At 42.5% G+C, this 22891-nt stretch overlaps 1 protein-coding gene across 6 annotated transcripts in view; it reads right to left on the bottom strand.

Moving 5' to 3' along the window:
• The window catches only part of MOB3B (MOB kinase activator 3B), a 291141-nt gene that overhangs the window by 240018 nt on the left and 28232 nt on the right, over positions 1-22891 (bottom strand). The window lies entirely within an intron of this gene.

Below are 22891 nucleotides of genomic sequence, written 5' to 3'. Positions count from 1 at the left end.
ATTAAAAAGACAATTACTGAGAATTTGACAGAATTAAAGTGCTACCTGTGATGTTCATTTCAATCATCACAAGTTCCAAGCAGGATTCAAAAGAACAATACACACCCAAGGGCCAAAGAGAAAATCATGAAGCAATCAGACGGAAAAAAGAGGTTACCAACCTTATTAAAGGGCAATTAGATCAGGACCAGAATTTTCATCAATGACACAGAAGTAAGAAGATAATGGAATAACATCCTCAAGTGGTAAAAAAATAAATGTGTCAAACTAATAGTCTATATCTAACTAAGTTATTGCTCAGAAATGTGGGTGAGGGCTTCCCTGGTGGCTCAGTGGTAAAGAATCTGCCTGTCAATGCAGAAGACGTGAGCTCGACCCTGATCCGGGAAGATCGCACATGCTGTGGGGCGACTAAGCTCATGTACCAGGACTACCGAGCCTGTCCTCTTGAGCCCAGAAGCCGCAACAACTGAGCCCATGCACCCTAGAGCCTGTGCTCCAAAACAAGAGAGGTCACCACAGTGAGCAGCCCACGCACTGCAACTAGAGAGTAGCCCTCACTCTCCACAACTACAGAAAGGTCCACGCAGCAAAGAAGACCCAGCACAGTCAAAAATAAATAAAATTATTTAAAAATGGGGTAAAATATAGACATATCTATACAAAGAAAAGAATACCCAATTCAAGCCTCCCTCAATATTGTAAAGTTAAAAAATAGAAAATAAACTAATTTAAAAAAATTAAAAAAGAAAAAAAAATATTAAATAACAATAATACATTCAATTTAAAGTAAATTAAACACAGAAAAGAGTAACATAAACAATAATGAGCAAAGAGGATAATAGAGATGATAGTAAATTTGTAAATAACCATGCTGTTTAAATTTTTTTAAGATTAATGGAGGGGAGACATTATAAATGACTTGGAACTAAAATATTAGATAGCAATAATATGGAAGTATGATTATCTTAAAGTATTTTAATGTCTTTGTGTTGTTTGGTAGAATATCTATTTTGAAGAATTTCTAAAGAGTTTTTTAGGGGCTTCCCTGGTGGCCCAGTGGTTAAGAATCTGCCTTCCAGTGCAGAGGACATTGGTTCTATCCCTGGTTTAGGAAGAGCCCACGTACTTTAGGGCAACTAAGCCTGTGCACCACAACTACTGATGCCTGTGAGGCCTAGAGCCCAAGCTCCGCAACCAGAGAAGCCACCACAACGAGAAGCCCACACACCACAACCAGAGGGTAGTCTCCACTCTCTGTAATTAGAGAAAGCCTGCACGCAGCAACGAGGACCAAGGGTGATAAAAAATAAATAAGCAAATTTTTTAAAAAGTTTTTTAAAGCTAAGCGTGCATATTATAATTTTAATTATAACTTTAAGGGAAATAAGAGTGGGGATGGGAAGAAGAAATGTAATGTATACTTTCCAAAGTAAAAGCAGGGAGAAGGAAGAAAGAGCACTCAGATGAGAGGTGAAAAGATAAATAAAATCAGAAAAAAAAAAATTACCATGGGCAGATCTTCATTAAAGAAAATTTAAAGACTATAGTTCAAGTCAAGGAAATTGATCAGAGATTTAAGACATAAAAGGAGCTAGAAGAAGGAATTGAGACCATACAAGAAGATAAAAGATCCCAAACTATAAGAAAGAATGAAGAAGACAGAAAATGGTGAATATTTTCTGAAAATGATAAATCAGTGCAAGCATTGACTCTACAGAAGCATAAAAGAAGTAATGCTTTGTGAGGTTGTAAAAGAAAAGAAATATATAGACTTAAAATATATAAAACAACTAACATACAAGTGGGGGCGCGGCAGAAAAGGGAAGGGTGTTGTTCAGAATAAAGATATTGATTGCTTTAGAATTCAGTAAGTTAAAGTCACAAGCTATAATTACTAGGTTAATCACTAAACTTTTTTAAGTATAAAACACTGATAGTTAACCACAATCAGTTTTTTAGACTGATAAAAAACAGTATAATTTTCAGGGTGGTACAGGAAGAAAAAAGTAGAGTGAGACAACAAAATCAACCCAAAAGAAGACAAGAAAGGAGAGAAGAAACCGATTTTGTGGGACAAAGAGAGAGCACAGAAGACTCTGGCAGACATGAATTAAAATATATCAGTAATGATAACAAATGTAAGTCCACTTAATTTTCCAGTTAAAAAATGGTCACAAATTTAGACACCTTCTGGGGCCAGCAAAGTCATATACATGAGTAAACAGCAGATACAGGAAAGCAATAGCTCAAATGAAAGGACAACTGATACTTCCACAGAGTAGGAGAGACAATAGAGAATAGTGGGGCCTGGGGTAAACTGGTGAGAGAATAACTATTTGCAGAAGGCAGTTCTCATGGACTTTTGCCACGGGAATACTGTCCAGGGTCCTGTGTGTCAACTTTCAAACAAAGCTGGGAATTCTGAGTTTTATGAGAAATCTGAGTTTTAAACATAGGCTACCACTTTCCTAAAAAAGCAATCACTGGAAAAGAAAAAGAAAAAAGAATCTCCTATCAACTCCATGGATGGAAGAAAGGAGAGAAAAAAGAGACATGCAAGCAAGCAAAGAAAAATCATGATAAGTAAAATGCAGGGGGAAAAAAAAACATAAAACAAAAGGAAAAAAGAGCCACTTCTGGGAGACCTTGCAGCACAAATGGAAGTGATGGCTTCTGCTAAACACCCACTGTGATCCACACCCTGTAATTTCCACCCTGTTCAACCTTATCATTTGGCTGAAGAGACCTAACATTAAAGGATGGGAAAAACACTGAATAATCCAAACATAAAGTACATGGAGCACCAGTGGTCACTGAAAACTCCAAATAATGTCTGGATGCTTATTCCATCAGTTCTGCTTACACCAAGTCTCCTCTGGGGCTTACTGGGTACCTGCACTCATCTACCCGTTAATAAAAATAGTGATGTTAAAAGATGCTTGAGCTCCTACCAAGAAGCCTCTTCCTGGGACTTCCCTGGTGGTCCAGTGGTTAGTACTCTACACTTCCATTACAGGGGCATGGGTTCCATCCCTGGTTGGGGAGCCAAGATTCTGCAGGCAGCCTGGAGTGGGGGTGGGGTGGGGAGAAGTCCCTTTCCAACTGACCTCAAAGAAAACTTTTCCTGGTCAATTGTCTAGTCAAGCCAGCTGCTCATCTCACTCTCTTTCTAGCCTTGCTGACTAGCCTTCCCATGACGAAAAGGCCCTTTTCTGTCTGACCTTTCAAAAACTTACAGATCTGATAAATGGAGCACTCTCCATAATGCTCTCCCCTCCCAATAGTGCAATAAGCCCCTTCCCCGAATTGCAATAATCCTTTTGAATAAAGTCTCTCCTTACCAAAAAAAAAAAAAAAATGCCTGAAAGGATGGAGGGGAGGAAGCTGAGAAAAGAAGAATTAAGGATGTTCGCCCCATGTGACTCTCAGTCTGTTAACTGAGCCAGTTGCTGGAATGTCACTTCTTCCCCATGACCTGTGCGGTAAGGTCCCAAGTGTTCAGCGTGGCTTCCACGGCTGTTCTGGGTTTAACTTTTTAACCAGACCTGGCTCACTGCAGCCCCTGCCTCCACATCTCTGCCCAGGCTACTGCTCCTGCCAGGATGCCTGTGGTCTCCTCTTCCACACTTGAAACCAAGCCAACCCCCAAGTGAAATGTTCTCTAAAGGCTGCTTAAGGTGCCTGATGAAATCCCTGTAGGAGGAATGCACTTCATGGCTATTTTAAAACTTAGTTGGGATCCCCTGGAGGAGGGCATGGCAACCCACTCCAGTATTCTTTCCTGGAGAATCCCATGAACAGAGGAGTCTGGCAGGCTATGGTTCATAGTGTCACAAACAGTTGGACACGACCGAAGTGACTTAGCATGCACGGACATGACTGAAGTGACTTAGCAAGTACGCACGGGCTCTGCAAAAATATGTGTAATGAGACAAACATAATTGTGCTCATCATCATTCCAGAAGACATAAGGGTAACTGGATTGGCCTGATGGGGCTGCTCCTGGCAAGGGATATGCCTGCTCCTGGCAAGGGATGAGCCATGGTTGGGACTGGATTCTATTCCTAAAGGTTCTTGCTTGTAGACATGCCTCCTGCCAAAGCTGTCTCATCCACTGGAAAGCATAGCTACAATGCCTATGGTAGCTAAATACTCTAAGACTTACATTTCTGTACCTAAATACTCTAAGGTTTAAAAGAGAAACACATACAAATTAACAAATGTATAAGTAAATGTTTATAAATATATAATGCTGAGTTGATAACTTTCAGATCTAATATTCAAAGATGTGCTCACTTAGTCATGTCCAACTCTTTGTGACCCCATGGACTGTAGCCTGGCAGGCTCCTCTGTCCACTGAATTTTCCAGGCAAGAATACTGAAGCAGGTTGCCATTTCCTCCTCCAGGGGATCTTTGGCAGGCAGATTCTTTACCAATGAACCACCTGGGGAGACCAATATCCAAAGATACTTTATTCTATATGGTAAATTATTAATACATTGTCTCACTTTTCAAAAACAGGTGAATGAATAACTCCCGGGAAATCAGAGCAATCATGAATTGAATGAGCTACTTATAGTCAATCTCAAAAGCAAAATTATAAAAACGCTTTTCATTTCTTGCAGCAGAAACTACATTTAACGTGGGGTGTGGGCACACGTTGACATGCTCGGCATGTGTGTGGGCAGAAGAGGACCGAGGTCCTCGGAAAGTCACGAAGGCCTCATCCCGTGCACAGCAGGAGGTGAGGGGCAGGAGGAGCAGGACACAGGGCTGGTGGCACATGAAGAGGTGCTGGGGGCATGGCAGAGGGCTGGTTATGGCTGAAGTGGCCCCTGCTCTGCCCACCACCTCTCATGAAATCATTAATAAAACTAGAGGCCCAGGAAAATGCTGATTTCCACGGGATTTCTTGTAGAAATGGAACAAGGACAAGACTCAGAATCCAGGCTGGATTTTGAATAAAAGTGAAGAGGCTGCAGCAGGGATGATGCAGCAGCAGGGACAGAGAAGGAGAAGGGGGCCAGAGCAGGGGTGAGAGGGGCAGAGGAGAAGGGGGCCAGAGCAGGGGTGAGGGGGGCAGAGGAGAAGGGGGCCAGAGCAGGGGTGAGAAGGGCAGAGGAGAAGGGGGCCAGAGCAGGGGTGAAGGGGGCAGAGAAGGGAGCCAGAGCAGGGGTGAGAGGGGCAGAGGAGAAGGGGGCCAGAGCAGGGGTGAAGGCGGCAGAGGAGAAGGGGGCCAGAGCAGGGGTGAGGGGCCATGTTGAACTCACAGTGTCAGGAATTGGGTTTGAGGTCAAGTTTTCCCTAAGCCTTTGTGGGGCAGGAGAGTCCTCAATGAGACTTGCTACCTGCATTTCGTGACAGATGTTCTTCTGAAAAAGGGCAACTTGTCAAGATCATCCGGTGCTAAGGACAGGTTGAAAATAGAAGTGACTGGGTGTTCTTCATGAGGGTTCCCCTTCAGAGACTCAAGTTAATGAGGAGAGAAGGGGGAGCTGTCACAGAAGCCCAGGATCACACAAGTTCTCCCAGGTTTCCCAGGGCCTCTGCTGCCTACCAGGTGGGGGTTGAGGAGGCGATCTCCATGCTTCCAGTTAGAACGGACCAATATCAAGCCCAGAATGGAACAAAACAAAAACGTGGGTGGGGCAGGAAACCATGGGAAGTGCACATTTCTCCCTGTGCAAATCCGATGGGTGGGAAGCAGAAAACAGAGTAAAGACCATTATTGTGAGCTTATTTTTACTTTAAATAAAACACATCAAGAACTTGAAAACCATTTGCTGTTAGCCTCCAATTTTGAAGTCACTCTAACCCAGGAGTCCCCAACCTTTTTTGGCACCAGGGACCAGTCTCACAGAAGACAATTTTCCCATGGACCAGGAAGCAGTGGGGGGATGGTCTGGGGATGATTCAAGCGCGTGACATTCATTGTGCACTTTATTTCTATTATTATTACAGTGTGATATATAATGAAATAATTATACCACCATAATGCAGAAACAGTGGGAGCCCTAAGCTTGTTTTCCTGAGCTCGGGTGGTAATACAAGTCATGAAGAGAGATTGTAAATACAGATGAAGCTTTGCTCACTTGCCTGCCACTCACCTCCTACGGTATAGTCTGGTTCCTAACAGGCCACGGACCAGTGCTGTAACCCGGGGACCCCTGCTCTAACCCATCCACATGAAAGAGCCGCCCTAAAGGCTCCCCAGATGGCACTACCAATAAAGAACCCACTGCTTATGCCAGAAACATAAGAGACATAGGTTCAGTCCCTGGGTCAGGAAGATACCCTGGAGGAGGGCATGGCAACCCAACCCAGTATTCTTGCCTGGAGAATCCCATGGACAGAGGAACCTGGCAGGCTAAAGTCTGTAAGAGTTGGACACAACAGTTAGAACTGGACATGGAACAGACTGGCTCCAAATTGGGAAAGGAGTACATCAAGGCTGTATATTGTCACCCTGCTTATTTAACTTCTATGCAGAGTACATCATGCGAAATGCCAGGCTGGATGAAGCACAAGCTGGAATCAAGATTGCCGGGAGAGGGACTTCACTGGTGGTCCAGTGGTTAGGAGTCTGAGCTCCCAATGCAGAGGGCCTGAGTTCAATCCCTAGTCGGGGTGCTAGATCCCACATGCTGCAACCAAGAGTTTATATGCTGCAGCTAGGACCTGGCACAGCCAAATAAATAAATATTTAAAATTAAAAAAAAAACAGACTGCCAGGAGAAATATCAATAACCTCAGATATGCAGATGACACCAACCTTATGGCAGAAAGTAAAGAAGAACTAAAGAGCCTGTTGATGAAAGTGAAAGAGGAGAATGAAAAAGTTGGCTTAAAACTCAACATTCAAAAAATAAAGATCATGGCATCTGGTCCCATCACTTCATGGCAAATAGATGGGGAAACAATGGAAATGGTGACAGATTTTATTTTCTTGGGCTCCAAAATCACTGCAGATAGTGACTGCAGCCATGAAATTAAAAGATGCTTGCTCCTTGGAAGAAAAGCTATGACCAACCTAGACAGCATATTTAAAAGCAGAGACATTATCTTTCCAACAAAGGATAATCTAGTCAAAGCTATTTTTTCCAGTAGTCATGTATAGATGTGAGAGTTGGACTATAAAGAAAGCTGAGTGCCAAAGAATTGATGCTTTTGAACTGTGGTGTTGGAGAAGACTCTTGAGAGTCCCTTAGACTGCAAGGAGATCCAACCAGTCAATCCTAAAGGAAATCAGTCCTGAATATTCATTGGAAGGACTGATGCTGAAGCTGAAACTCTAATATTTTGACCACCTGATGCGAAGAACTGACTCATTGGAAAAGACTCTGATGCTGGGAAAGATTGAAGGCAGGGGAACGGGACAACAGAGGATGAGATGGTTGGATGGCATTGCCGACTCAGTGGACAGGGTGATGGACAGGGAAGCCTGGTGTGCTGCAGTCCATGGGGTTGCAAGAAGTTGGACACTACTGAGCAACTGAACTGACTGACTGAAGCAACTTAACGTGCATGCAAAGGCTCCCCTGCAGGAATTCCAGGAGGCTTGTTCTTGGTGCATTTCAGGCCTGCCCACCTCCTGAGCCCTGTCCTTCCCCTGTGGGCTTGAAGCCTGCACAAATCAACCCCTCTGCCCTCTCCGAACACATCTCCTCACTGTCTCAGAACTCAGGATCCCACACACCTGGGGCTTTGTCTGCAGGCATTCACAACCAGGCATTGGGCTCACCAGGGGACTAGCCAGTAAACTACACCCACACCTTAGCAAGGGGCTAGCATGGGACTCTGAGACATACGACAGGGACCATATACCTCAGTTCATGAAAACTTAACTCAGCCTTTAACAACATATGAACCACCCTGGAAAATCGACCCTACCACTGTTTTTGAACAGACCACTCATCCAAGCTCCAGATCAGCATTTTCCATTGCCAGGTAGACAGTTTCTGTAGGATGTCTCATTGGCATCTGCAGGGGTTAATAGTCAGCTGCCTGTTGCTCTGTCTAAGCCATGAGAAAATCACCATGGGAAAAGAATAAAAGCAAAATATAGCAATACAGCATAACCCAAATAAAAGTACATTGGGTTGATTAGCTGGGGTCGGCATACCCTAAGTTAAGGAAAAACGTAGTGTGGACCTTGGAACGCCAGGTCAGGGCAAGTTCAGAACGCTGCGTGTGCACACACTAAGATGTTTTCCCAAGGCATATGCGGGTCTATGACCTCCAGCTAGGTGATAGCTTTGTACAAGAAAATAACAAAGATAGTTTAAAGTAATCATGGGAGATGTGACCAGGGATACGGGAGAGATGTGACCAGGGATACAGGAGACTGACTTCATTGTAACACAACAGATACTTTCTGCTTGCCAAGACACTAAATAAAAGTGATGTAGCTCCAAGGAACAGGGCTCTTGATCCAAGAGGTCTTGAGTCCCCTGGTCCCATCTTTAAAACTTTAATTCTGTCTCTAGTTTCTTTTTCCCAAAATGTGCGTTGAGCACTTTCGATCCCTACCTGCTGCGCTGGCTGCAGCAGGCATCCAGTCCACACACTGATCACATGTTAATAACTATAAAGACCATAGTCAATACTTCTATATACTACTTACTCTGTGGTAGATGGACTTTCCTGATTCAGACGGTAGAGAATCTGCCTGCAATGCAGGAGACCTGAGTTCCATCCCTGGGTCAGGAAAATCCCCTGGAGAAGGGAATGGCTACCCACTCTAGTATTCTTGCCTGGAAAATTGCATGGACAGAGGAGCCTGGCGGGCTACAGTCCATGTGGTCACAAAGAGTCGGAAACAACAGAGTGACTAACACTTTATATTATTAATATTAACTGTTGGCCATAGAAGTACAAACTCCTTGAGATGTTATTCAAGCATAATTGGTCAAGTACCATGGCAGGAGATGTAAAGAGACATGGGTTCGATCCCTGGGTTGGGACGATCTCCTGGAGGAGGGCATGGCAACCCACTCCAGTATTCTTATCTGGAGAATCCCTTGGACAGAGGATCCGGGCGAGCTACCGTCCGCAGAGTTGCAAAGAGTCGGAAGCAACGTAGCACGCACGCACGCTCCACGGCATCCAAGTATCGGGGTTTCGTGTTTGATTATAACTTTCACCTGGCATTCAAGTTCCCACATTCTGATCACAGCCTAGGTTTTACAGTTTTGTGCCAATTCCGCAGCTTTACAGTAAGTAGCAGAAAGCCATCCAGGCGAGTGGAAGGGGAAAGTGGTGCTTTTAAGAACGTAACAGCAATAAGAAAAATACGTAGGACTTGCTCTGTTTAAATCGGAATGAGAACCAAGGGAGTCTGAGAGTCCTCAGGGTGGGGAGATAATTCTCCATGTTGTTTCTGCAAGTCTGATTCCCAGACTGTCTTTTCTGGAAAGTTTCCTTTAATAAACAGCGTAGGAAGCGAGAGACAGTATCCCCCTCCAGAGGGCACATTTGTTTCCTGATCAGCAGAGTAAAGACAGGGAACAACTCCAACCCAGAGAAGATCTGTCTACACTCCAGGGTAATAAAGATAATGGGACCGTCTGGAAGGGAGGATGGGCAGGTCCTCCTGTAAGATGTTGGGGTGGGGGGTGGTACAGTGTACCTAAGCTCAGTGTTGCTGAGCTGAGAACAGGCCCCTGTGTGCAAAGCACCCACCAGGGCCCACATCCACAAAACCCCCATGGGACTTGAAAGGAAAGGGGGGACTGATGTGAACAGGAAGTTCATGCTGTCTGCTGAACCATGAGTACCTAAGTTCTTATGATCTGGTAAGTTCCCTCTCTCTCTAGGTTGCTATTTAGGGACTGCTTGACCCTTCCGAGCATGAGTTGAAAGATCTCCAGTCTTGTATTTGCCATGAATAACTCAACTATTTCCACAGGTTCTCCATGTGCATCTTTCACACCTCGATGCTGTACATCTTTTCCCTGCCTTATTATGGTTTTTGCCCAATCATGTTTCTGCCATCTCAAACTTGGTTTACTTACGGCCTTTTAGGCGTACCTTTGGGTTTTCATTGCTGTCTGATAATCTTCACTCCCAGTATTTCTGAGAAAAAGAGTCTATTGTGACAACCTGTCTCTGATGGGATAGAGATTTATTTTCAAACCAGGCAAGTCCATAGGTCTGTTAGTTTGCAGACTGGCTCCCCTTGAGTCAGGTGATGATTATTGATCTGCTGTCTCTCCCCTCACACCTGCCCTCCTACTCTCTGCTGTGTCGCCCCTGGGGCTGGAAGGCTGCAAGCGACTTTCCCAAACTCCCTTACCAACAGGTCTCCTTTTATGTTGTAAACATGGGAGGCAGAGGAAGGAGAGCATCAGGTGGAACAAAGACAAAATCTTCCTGTAAGAACGTAGCTCTTACAGGGAGGAGGCTGTGGTAACAGCCACAAGAGCAACGTGATTCAGAACTCTAACCATCCCACCCAACTCAGCTCAGCATTTAGCCCAGCCAATATCAGGGTATGTCACACCTACAGAGGGTTCATGACACATCCACCGAGTCAGTCAGTTCAGTCACTCAGTCGTGTCCTACTCCTTGTGACCCCATGAACCGCAGCATGCCAGGCCTCCCCGTCCATCACCAACTCCCCGAGTCCACCCAAAATCATGTTCATCGAGTCGATGATGCCATCCACCCATATCATCCTCTATCGTCCCCTTCTCCTCCTGCTCTCAATCTTTCCCAGCATCAGGGTCTTTTCAAATGAGTCAGCTCTTCACATCAGGTGGCCAAAGTATTGGAGTTTCAGCTTCAACATCAGTCCTTCCAATGAACACCCAGGACTGATCTCCTTTAGGATGGACAGGTTGGATCTCCTTGCAGTCCAAGGGACTCTCAAGAGTCTTCTCCAAAACCACAGTTGAAAAGCATCAATTCTTCAGCGCTCAGCTTTCTTTAAAGTCCAACTCTCACATCCATACATGACCACTGGAAAAACCATAGCCTTGACTAGACAGTCCTTTGTTGGCAAAGTAATGTCTCTGCTTTTTAATATACTATCTAGGTTGGTCATAACCTTCCTTACAAGGAGTAAGCATCTTTTAATTTCATGGCTGTAGTCACCATCTGCAGTGATTTTGGAGCCCAGAAAAATAAAGTCAGCCACTGTTTCCCCATCTATCTGCCATGAAGTGATGGGACTGGATGCTATGATCTTAGTTTTCTGAATGTTGAGCTTTAAGCCAACTTTTTCACTCTCCTCTCTCACTTTCATCAAGAGGCTCTTTAGTTCTTCTTCACTTTCTGCCATAAGGGTGGTGTCATCTGCATATCCGAGGTTGTTGATATTTCTCCTGGCAATCTTGATTCCAGCTTGTGCTCATCCAGCCCAGCATTTCTCATGATGTACTCTGCATATAAGTGAAATAAGCAGGGTGACAATATACAGCCTTGACGTACTCCTTTTCCTATTTGGAACCAGTCTGTTGTTCCATGTCCAGTTCTAACTGTTGCTTCCTGACCTGCATACAGGTTTCTCAAGAGGCAGGTGAGGTGGTCTGGTATTCCCATCTCTTTCAGGATTTTCCACAGTTTATTGTGATCCACACAGTCAAAGGCTTTGGCATAGTCAATAAAGCAGAAATAGATGTTTTTCTGGTGCTCTCTTGCTTTTTCAATGATCCATTGGATGTTGGCAATTTGATCTCTGGTTCCTCTGCCTTTTCTAAAACCAGCTTGAACATCTGAAAGTTCACGGTTCACGTATTGCTGAAGCCTGGCTTCTTGCCTTGAGAACCCCATGAACAGTAGGAAAAGGCAAAAAGATAGGACACTGAAAGATGAACTCCCCAGGTCTGTAGGTGCCCGATATGCCACTAGAGATCAGTGGAGAAATAACTATAGAAAGAATGAAGGGATGGAGCCAAAGCAAAAACAACACCCAGTTGTGGATGGGACTGGTGATAGAAGCAAGGTCCGATGCTGTAAAGAGCAATATTGCATAGGAATCTGGAATGTTAGGTCCATGAATCAGGGCAAACTGGAAGTGGTCAAACAGGAGATGACAAGAGTGAACATCGACATTCTAGGAATCAGTGAACTAAGATGGACTGGAATGGGTGAATTTAACTCAGATGACCATTATATCTACTACTGTGGACAAGAATCCCTTAGAAGAAATGGAGTAGCCATCATAGTCAATAAAAGAGTCTGAAACGCAGTACTTGGATGCAATCTCAAAAATGACAGAATGATCTCTGTTCGTTTCCAAGGTAAACCATTCATTATCACGGTAATCCAAGTCTATGCCCCGACCAGTAACGCTGAAGAAGCTGAAGTTGAACAGTTCTATGAAGACCTACAAGACCTTCTAGAACTAACACCCAAAAAAGATGTCCTTTTCATTATAGGGGACTGGAATGCAAAAGTAGGAAGTCAAGAAACACGTGGAATAACAGGCAAATTTGGCCTTGGAGTACAGAATGAAGCAGGGCAAAGGTTAATAGAGTTCTGCCATGAGAACCCACTGGTCATAGCAAACACCCTCTTCCAACAACACAAGAGAAGACTCTACACATGGACATCACCAGATGGTCAACGCCAAAATCAGATTGATTATATTCTTTGCATCTGAAGATGGAGAAGCTCTATACAGTCAGCAAAAACAAGACCGGGAGCTGACTGTGGATCAGATCATGAACTCCTTATTGCCAAATTCAGACTGAAATTGAAGAAAGTGGAGAAAACCACTAGACCATTCAGGTATGACCTAAATCAAATTCCTTATGACTATACAGTAGAAGTGAGAAATAGATTTAAAGGACTAGATCTGATAGAATACCTGATGAACTATGGATGCAGGTTCGTGACATTGTACAGAAGACAGGAATCAAGACCACCCCCAAGAAACAGAAATGCAAAAAAGCAAAATGGCTGTCTGAAGAGGCCTTACAAATAGCTGTGAAAAGACAGGAAGTGAAAAGCAAAGGAGAAAAGGAAAGATATACCCATTTGAATGCAGAGTTCCAAAGAATAGCAAGGAGAGATAAGAAAGCCTTCCTCAGCGATCAATGCAAAGAAATAGAGGAAAACAATAGAATGGGAAAGACTAGAGATCTTTTCAAGCAAATTAGAGATACCAAGGGAACATTTCATGCAAAGATGGGCTCAATAAAGGTCAGAAATTGTAGGGACCTAAAAGAAGCAGAAGATATTAAGAAGAGGTGGCAAGAATACGCAGAAGAACTGTACAAAAAAGATCTTCGTGACCCAGATAATCACGATGGTGTGATCACTCACCTAGAGCCAGACATCCTGGAATGTGAAGTCAAGTGGGCCCTAGGAAGCATCACTGTGAACAAAGCTAGTGGAGGTGATGGAATTCCAGTTGAGCTATTTCAAATTCTCAAAGATGACGCTGTGAAAGTGCTGCACTCAATATGCCAGCAAATCTGGAAAACTCAGCAGTGGCCACAGGACTGGAAAAGGTCAGTTTTCATTCCAATCCCAAAGAAAGGCAATGCCAAAGAATGCTCAAACTACCACACAATTGCACTCATCTCACATCCACCAAATGGTACTGACTTAATCACACAGGGTGCTTTTTGTATACCCAACAGAACTGCATGACATCATGATGAGCGCACCAAGGCAAGTCTGGCTTCCAGAATGTACATTTCAAGGCTGCGTATGCCTGCTTATCTCATGCCAGGGTTAGGAGAAGGACTGGCCTAGGGTTACAACCATTCCATGGCAGGGACTCAATCATTCCTACTTATTCTGAAAAAAAAAAAAAAAATAGTAACCTGCACAGACTAAAAGGCAAACCATGATGTTTTAACTGTCTTGGGGGGTTTTAGATAATTTTGATTCCCATCTTCCTTTTCAAAAAATCTAGATGCTGCCACCAGCTTTTCTCTTCAGCCATTTGGGGCTAGTTTTTCAGTTTTTCTCTGTTGTTTCATACTCACATGTATCTTTTTGCCCTGGCACAGCCTTTTGTCAACAGTATTCCCTTTTACTGCTCCTGGTCTGTCCTCCTCTCTCACTTGTGGTTTTCTTCCCTTGTCGTTTAAGCTTTCTCAGCTATGCACAGAAATCTAACAGAAGCCTTTTGTGTAGGGGATTCTCTCCCTCCCAGGCAGTTCTGAAAGCAGCAGGTGCCCCAGCAAAGCCTTGGTTTGGACCTTAGACCTACACCCAGCAGCTGCTAATCCTGAGTTCTCACTCTTTTTTAAAAAGCAGTAAAATAGACTTACATGAAAACCAAGTATGTTGGGGGTTAACTTTCTTATCTTGAGCTCAAGCCACTCTGACCTCAAAACTTTGCAAAAGCACCACATTTCTCTCACCATGGGAAGATAGAGCGACTATGTTGCTGGTACAGACTTCTGCTTATGTTGGAGATGGCTAGGCATGGATTTCCCTAATCAGCAGAAAAATGCAAACTGCGTGTGTGGGTGGGGTGGGGGTTGGGGGGTTGTTTGCAGGATACCAGAGTTGCAAGTAAAAGCACAGATTTCCCTAGCTGGGAACAGGCCCTGGAAAGGGAACCACCCCACATCAGATAAGGAAAAATGTATTTCATATAGTCAGCCTCTGTTATATTTAGATAATAAAGAATACTTGGGCAGAGGAAAATGATAATAATAGTAATAATACCTGGAACAAATATTCCTTGTACTTTACACTTCTAAAATCTTCATATATATTTATATATATATATATATTATTTCATCACAAGAATAAGATTATACAGTATGGACAAGATTAACATGTGGTCCATAATTTTAAAACTAAGATATATACTATTTATAACTGTTCACTTGAGGCTGTCGCTGCTGTCAAACATATAAAACAGATGCCTTCAGGCTGAGAGATTTTGGTGCCAGAAAGTTAGAAAAACTGAAAAAAGAAGTGCATTTATGGTGTTTATCAAGGAAAAGAATGTTTTCTTCTCAAATGATGAAGCTGTGCAAGACAGCACAGCAACAGGTTCAGATAAACAATGGCAGCATCCTTTTAGGACATTTTAGACCCCACATAATTCTACTGGAATAAGACATTTTCTTTCTAAAAATAGTCACTGTCCATCAAGCTGCTTAGTTTTTTTGGGGGAAGACATATCTTGAGATCAACCACTCTTTTTCTCTATGCCAGCTTAGAAAGGTAATTCCTTAAAGATCAAGATAAGCATTTTTATACTTTATAAGTACCTTTGATTTTGCATTACCACCTTTATAGGCATATGTCCTTGAACTCTTGAGATATCTAAGCTGAAAACAGCCTTCTCATCCCCTTGCCCACCACTGACCCAGCTCAAATTGAGAATCCTTGTAGGGAAGAAAAAAAAGAGCTTTGCAAAGGAGATAGAGAATAGAAGAGAAGCCCATGAGGGCAAAGGCAAATTGTAGTCTACTTTCATGTAAAACTGAAAACCTGGTATATGCACATATTTGCAAGAGGAAGGAGAAAGGTGTGGAACAATTCAGGCCAGTCCATGGAGGAAATGGGAGGAAGGAAGTAGGAAAGAAAATAAGGAGAGAGATTGTTAACTTTTCTTCTTGCATCCTCATAATGCTCACGCTTGTTACCATGATCATAAAATGTCACACTTTTCTTTTAATTGAATAGAACAAACTCGAAAGAAAAATAGATCTTATGAATTAAAAAAAAAAATCTTTTAAAAGTTGATTCAATAAGCATTCTTTGAGTAAAATGTATCCCATAGCAAATAGTCTCTTAAGGCCCGGGTATCTGACAGGTAATTTGCCCCAAATACCATCTGAGCCACTAGGGAAGCCCCAGAGAGAAATGAGTAAGACTGTATATTTAAGTCACTTAATGGTCACACTGCCAAGCCATAGACACACAAGAAAGGGAGCTACAGTACTAAATTATTCCATCACTCACTGAAAATTGATCAAGAGTGGGCTCTCTCAGCTGAATCCTTTAAGAATATACATTTGTAAAGGTGTCCCTTCCACAGCCACATATGAGTTTAAGTCATGTGACAAGATTTGGCTCCTGGAGATCTTGTTAAAATGTAAAATATTATTCAGTAGGTCTGGACAGGGTCTGAGATGCCATATGTCTAACAAACTGCGAGTGATGTGAATGCTGCTGCTCTGGGTGCCACAACCGGAGTAGCAAGGTCCAGGGTAAAGCAGTTATAAACTAAACTAAAATAAATTAAACCCAGGCAGTGTCAGCTACTTTCAACATGTGCCTGCACACACTGAGCACACTTCCACAGTAACACTGAACATAGTACTGGAATTCTTCTGTCCTCTCTATCAGCTAAGAGCTCCCACCCTTATAGCACCAAGTGTTGCTAAACTCAACTCAGATACTCAGTTCAGTTATGCGTCAATAAGTGAATGGATCCATGAATGTGGTGATGAATGAAATTCAAGGAAATCACAGTTGGTTAATATATAAAAGTCTAAATGAGTTCAAAGTTCATACTTCTCAACTGCTGGGCTAACATTATTAATGTTGTGGGAATTAAATAATTTATCCAGCTTGATAGTCAGGCAAAAGAACCATCAGGAAAGATTAATCTTGGACATTCACTCTAGAAATGTAATGTTGAAAGAGTATCCTTTCAACAATGTTGAAAGAGGAAAAGTCCAGAACTCCTCTCTCTCAAGGGAGGCCTTCTGTCCTCAGAGAACAGGAACTATAATTCCAGGTACCTCAATGGAACATTAGTATCTTTCACAAAACAATCAGGGTGGCAACACATTATTATAATGAGCATAGATTCTCTTTCAAGGCATGTAATAGCTCTATATCCCCACCAGGTTATGGGCTTCCTGGTGGCTCAAGTGGTAAAATATCTGCTTGCAATGTAGGGGACCTGGATTCAATCCCTGTGTCAGGAAGATCCCGTGGAGAAGGGAATGGTTACTTATTCCAATACTCTTGCCTGGAGAATCCCGTGGATAGAGGAGCCCGGTGGGCTACAATCCATGGGGTCACAGAGTCGGACACAACTGAGCAACTAAGCAATAACACCAGGTTATAGGTTTTCTAAGTAATTAAGGAGCACTAAAAGCAAAGAAAAACCCTGCGTTGCTTTGCTTACAAGATATAAGTCTTCCAACTGGGGCTTCGTATCAGCATCAGCTTGTACAGTCAAGTCATGTAGTCTTTGCATGGATTATTTTACTGCACGGACAATTAGAGGTTAGATTTGCCAAGGAAGCTACTATAGCAAAATCTGGTTTTCTTGCTAGGAGTTAGAAATCTCATTAAACCAGAAGGATAACTGAAAATTAAAGCTCCAATAGACAACACTAGGAAGCACTTGTCCAAATTTGATGTATTTATATAACATGGCTTTTTTTTTTTTGATCAGAGCCTCAAATTGTAATTCAATTGGTCAGTTCAGGCCTGTCTTCTTATGGCTCTTTGGCTGCAAAATCAGGACATTGTGCATATATCAATATATATAAATAGTCAGTACAATATCTATTCTAAACCTTTACAGATATATTTAAAATTTTAGTTCTACAACCTAAATGTTCAAATAATTGGGTGTGGTGAGCTGTGATTCATCTTCTCAATAGAATAATAGGATTCCAATAAATATGGCACATTGCATTCACAATAGGGAAAGCTGTAATTAGGTGTGTTTTTAAGATTTAGCTCTGATTTAATCAACTCACCCCAAGTAGTCAGACATATTAGTTTCTGTCAGTATAGGAATCCACATATTCTGAACTGAATCTTTCTCCTGGGGAGGCTACAGCACACCTCTCTGTAAGCTTCTGGAGAACTTTTAAATCATTCTTTAATTAATGCTTTCAGCACCCCTGTGACCTCATTATGCTGTTGTTATTAAGCATTTTATTTTCTTGGTCCCAAGAGTTCCTCAGAGCAAATACATGTTTCCCAGCAGACATTTATGTTTTCTGACAGAAGAATTGGCTTCCCATGCATGATATAAAGCAAATGTTAATTAGGATGGTGGTTAAGATGGCCCAGACTCTTTCCAAACATTTTCATAGTTGGCAGCATTCCACTTTCCTCTTCCTGTAAGCCGAGAAACCTAAGTGGTTATTTTTCTTCTTGGGGTAGAAATATCTAGGTAAAAGCAGTTAAAGAATATTCAGAGGGGCTTAGCCAAAAGATATCCTGAGAAAAGCTCCCTATTTAGGGCTCTCATAGAATGCCATGAGGAGGGCTTCCCTGGTGGTCCAGTGGTTAAGAATCTGCCTGCCAATGCAGGGGACACAGGGTTCCATCCCTGGCCTGGGAAGATCCCACATGCCTCGGGGCAACTAAGGCTGTGGGCCACAACTATTGAGCCTGTGCTCTAGAGCCCGCGAGCCACAGCTACTGAGCCCCTGCATCTGGAGCCAGCTGGTGCTCCCCAAGAAGCAAAGCCACGGCAGCGAGAAGCCTGCACACCACCACTAGAGAGTAGCCCGTGCTGGCAGCAACCAGAGAAACCTGCCCGCGGAACAAAGACCCAGCACAGCCAAAAATAAATAAATAAATACATCTCTAGAAAAAAAATGCCAAGAGAAGGTTCAATTCCTACGTTTCTGGAGGTCACAATTAGCCCAGCTATACTCTTTGACTCACAAGTCACTTCTGGGTAATTTTTCAGAGGAAAAAATTAGAGATGTGCTGACAGTTTGGGTGTGAAAGCTTATGAATATCGGTATCATAGCACTGTTTATCAACAGTGTCAAATTTAGGAAAAATCTATCTTTCTAAAAATAGATCATAGGATACCCATAGAATGGAATTCTATAAAGACTTTTTAAAAGCTTTAATATATGATGCGAAAAATACATAAACAAGCAGATAATGAAATAGCATGTCTAGAATTATCTCAATTTCTTAATATACATACACGTATGACAGAAAATAAATCCAAAAGTTAATAATAGACAGTAGGATAGAGTGATTTTAAATATCTTTGTATTTTCATGATTTTTTTGTAGTTTAACATTTATACTAAATAAATATTACTTTTGTAATTAGACTATAAAACATTTTCCTCATTTGTTCTCTCATCATACATATGGAATAAATTACTAATACATATGGAATAAATTAATCCCTAGGAGGAAATAAACAGAAATAAATAAAAGTCAGTGAACATGCTGCTGCTGCTGCTGCTGCTGCTGCTGCTGCTAGGTCGCTTCAGTCGTGTCCGACTCTGTGCGACCCCATAGATGGCAGCCCACCAGGCTCTGCCATCCCTGGGATTCTCCAGGCAAGAATACTGGAGTGGGTAGTTAATGTATTATACTATAGATTTGGCCTTCAATTCTTATATTTAAATAAACTTCTCCCAGTAGATTCTCTATGAACTAGCTCCAATTGCTCATAGCTCATCCTTTATCTGAAGCAGTTCAATGAGTCTTCGTAAATTCAAATGAAAATCCAAGACGATCAAGGAAATAAAATGTGCAAAGAAAGCTGGCCTTGGCAGCCTGCAGAGGGTTGGAAAGCATGAGAGGAGTGGAAACCATGAATATGAATGAATGGAGCTTTAGGACAACAGGCTAATGGGAGGAGGGAGAAGCTATCCAGATGACAGCTGCCAGCCCCCTCTCCCCGCTAGTCACTCCCCTGCCGCCTGCCCTCTACTCCCAGTCTTGATTCTCAGCCCACAATAAGCCGCGGTGCGTGTAGCCTCCATGGTGTTCTCACACTCCAAAAGCACCGAGGATAAAAGGCCACTGTGTTGAATGCTTGTGCTTCATAGAGCAACAACACTGCTGAAAGTGCTGAAGAATACCTTGCTACTTTTCATATCAATCACAGCATTTGCCAAGCTACTCCCCAACCTATTGGGAGGTACAAGGGTGAGACCTGTTTAATTAGCTTCGGGAATCTTAAGAGCTTTGCTAGACCATTAATTAGAGTTGTTGGAAGAAGTGTGTGATGTGTGTGTTGGGGACAGGAGGGCTGGTTCGGCCACGGTCTTGGGAAACCATTTGCAAGTGCGCCTTGGGACAAACTTAAGAGAAAGTAGGAAGTTAGGAGAATTCACTTCTTGCTAACAAAAAAAAAAAAAAAATTCAAGTGTTTTTTTTAAACCCTAAGTAGGACCCTGGGCTTCCCTGGTGGCTCAGAGGTTAAAGCATCTGCCTGCAATGCAGGAGACCTGGGTTCGATCCCTGGGTTGGGAAGATTCCCTGGAGAAGGAAATGGCAACCCACTCCAGTATTCTTGCCTGGAGAATCCCATGGATGGAGGAGCCTGGTGGGCTACAGTCCACGGGGTTGCAAAGAGTCGGACATGACTAAGCGACTTCACTTTAAGTAGGACCCTAAGTTTTTGTTCTGGTACCCAATCTCTTTGAATGAATACAAATACTACTTAATATGCTTAAATTCTTTATTCTCAATGCTAGAAAATTTTCCATCAAGGCCAACAGAATAAAGTGTGATTTGTAGAATCATGGTCTCATGCTGCTGCTGCTGCTAAGTCACTTCAGTCGTGTCCGACTCTGTGCGCAGCCCACCAGGCTCACCTGTCCCTGGGATTCTCCAGGCAAGAACACTGGAGTGGGTTGCCATTTCCTTCTCCAATGCATGAAAGTGAAAAGTGAAAGTGAAGTCACTCAGTCGTGTCCGACTCTTAGCGACCCCATGGACTGCAGCCTACCAGGCTCCTCTATCCTCGGGATTTTCCAGGCAAGAGTACTGGAGTGGGATGCCATCGCCTTCTCTGCAGGGTCTCATACTCAAATGCTTTTAGCCATTAGGTAGATCAAGGGCACAAAGTGTCAGGACACAGGCACCGTTTAAAAAGGGCCAGGGACTCTGCTCCAGCAGCAGTGGCTAATGTGGGGAGAAAGACGCAGAAATGTTGGATCTTCTGACTTTCTAAGAGTAGCTGGAAATTCAAAATTTTATGTGAAACCTGTGTATTTTTTTACAGATTGATAACTAAAAAGAAAAATCAATGCTTTCTATGTACAAACAAAACATCTCTGAGGACCAAAATAGGCCTGTGGACTGCCAGCTTCAAACCTCTGATTCTAAAGAACAAGATCTTAAAATAAGATTTTTAAGGTGCGTGTTTACTAAATTTCTCTGTATATGCATAAGTGATCAATCAACAAACAGACTAGAAAAGAATCATGAATTTAAAGTCTAAACTGCTGGACCAATCTACCCTAATCAAGTTCCTAAATTCCTCTGGGGTCTGTTTTCCTCCTTTTATTAAAATTGGAATAACGTACTAGGGTTTCACAGTTTACATATTTTACCCGAGAACTTATGAGAGCAAATGCATTTATTTTTACACCTCAGAGTTACTAATGACTTCTTTCTTTCAGGTATTGGAGAAAAAAAAATAAAAGGGTGGCAATCCAGGGGTTAAGACTGACTTCCAAGGCAGGGGCCTCAAGTTTGATCCCTGGTCAGTGAACTAAGATCCCACATGCTGTGTAGCATAGCCGATTTTTTTTCTAAATGGAGGGGGGAAAAATCACATAGAAATGAAGGGATAAGACTGGAGTCCTGTCTCCTCACAATTCAACAATCAATTAAGAACCTTCTCTAAAGGGGCGAGTAAGAAAGCCAGCCTACAAACCCTCTAGGTTCATGAAGCAAGTCCTCATGTTAACAAATTACTCTTCTAATTGTCCTGGCAAGATAAACTCAGGTCCTCATTGAAAACACATGGAAAGGAAATGTGTCAGGTTAAGACATCTTTATCTGTCTTTAATAACTGAAATATTAATCATATCTAATGCAAAGTGAGTATTAAGACGACTAACTCAAACTCTGCCTAATTTAATAGACATCCTCAGCTTCCTAGGACAAACACTTTAATATTTAGAAATTTGCTTTCCACTCATGCCATTTCTTGTTAGAAAGGCGACGTCCGGTCTGTGAGGGAAATGAGTCATCCTGGGCCACCATCCCACCTTCGGAGGGACAAGTTGAAGCAGGAAACGATAGGCTCTTTGTTTGTGTTGGTGTCAGTACAGGAAAACCGTGTAGCCTAATACTGAACAATCTCAATGTAGGGGCTTCAGTTTTTATTAAATATTGTTTGCAACTTTCAGAAGCCTGTTAGCTTGGAAAGAATTATCATTTTGCCATTAAGTTTGCCATTGAAATGATTTATAACATGATGAATTTTTCATTGGAAATCAAGCTTTTAAGACAGTCTCATGTTGGATTTCTGCTTTCTTACATCTAACTTAACTTCATCTTGTTCTGATTGCTGTGGCATATTGACCTGACCTCAGTATTGTGGAGAACTTCCAATGACTGAAAAATCACCCTTGAAGTGAGTATACCAGAAATCCAGAAGTGAGGTGCCAGTTACCTTTAATTGAGTCTGGTTCACTGTCTTTAGTTTCTTCCATTCTGTGTCTCAAATTCCCTGCACCGGGAACAAAACTGTGACTCTTTACCTATAAGGTATCTTGCAAGGAAAGCCAAGTTCCTTTGCAAAGCTACGTTTTTATGCAATCCAAGTAACAGAAAGCGCAAACAGGTGTCTTACTGAACACATGCCAGTAAAGTCTCTTACTGACACTTTAAAAGAGTCCTCATTTAAAACTTCAGTTACTGCGGTAGGACCTTTTTATTAAAAAGACACTATTACGAAAAGAGAACTCCACGTTGAACAAAGTAATGTACTTCCAGCAAGGGAAAGTGTCAGAGAATTCACTATTTTAGGACAGCCTTTTTTTTTTTTTTTTATAAAAAGAGATGTTGCCAGACAAAAGGAAATTGTAAAATTCCGGTTCAAGTTTTACCTTTAGTCCCTAAGGCTCTTTCAGGAAAAACACACCCTCAACCAAAAGGACAAAGTCTGGCATCTAACCCTGTTTGTCTTCCACTCTTCTGCCACCAGTTCAGCTCTCGTTTCATCCAAACACACACCCTCCCGCCCCACCAAGTCAGTAGATCTCTGGTTTCCCATCAT

Source organism: Giraffa tippelskirchi, chromosome 1 (genome assembly GCF_054371585.1).
Source record: "Giraffa tippelskirchi isolate mGirTip1 chromosome 1, T2T-mGirTip1v1.2.pri, whole genome shotgun sequence".
In the NCBI taxonomy this organism is placed as follows: Eukaryota; Metazoa; Chordata; class Mammalia; order Artiodactyla; family Giraffidae; genus Giraffa; species Giraffa tippelskirchi.
The sequence above is the reverse complement of the archived record's forward strand: the minus strand, read 5'-3'. Positions and strand labels throughout refer to the sequence as shown.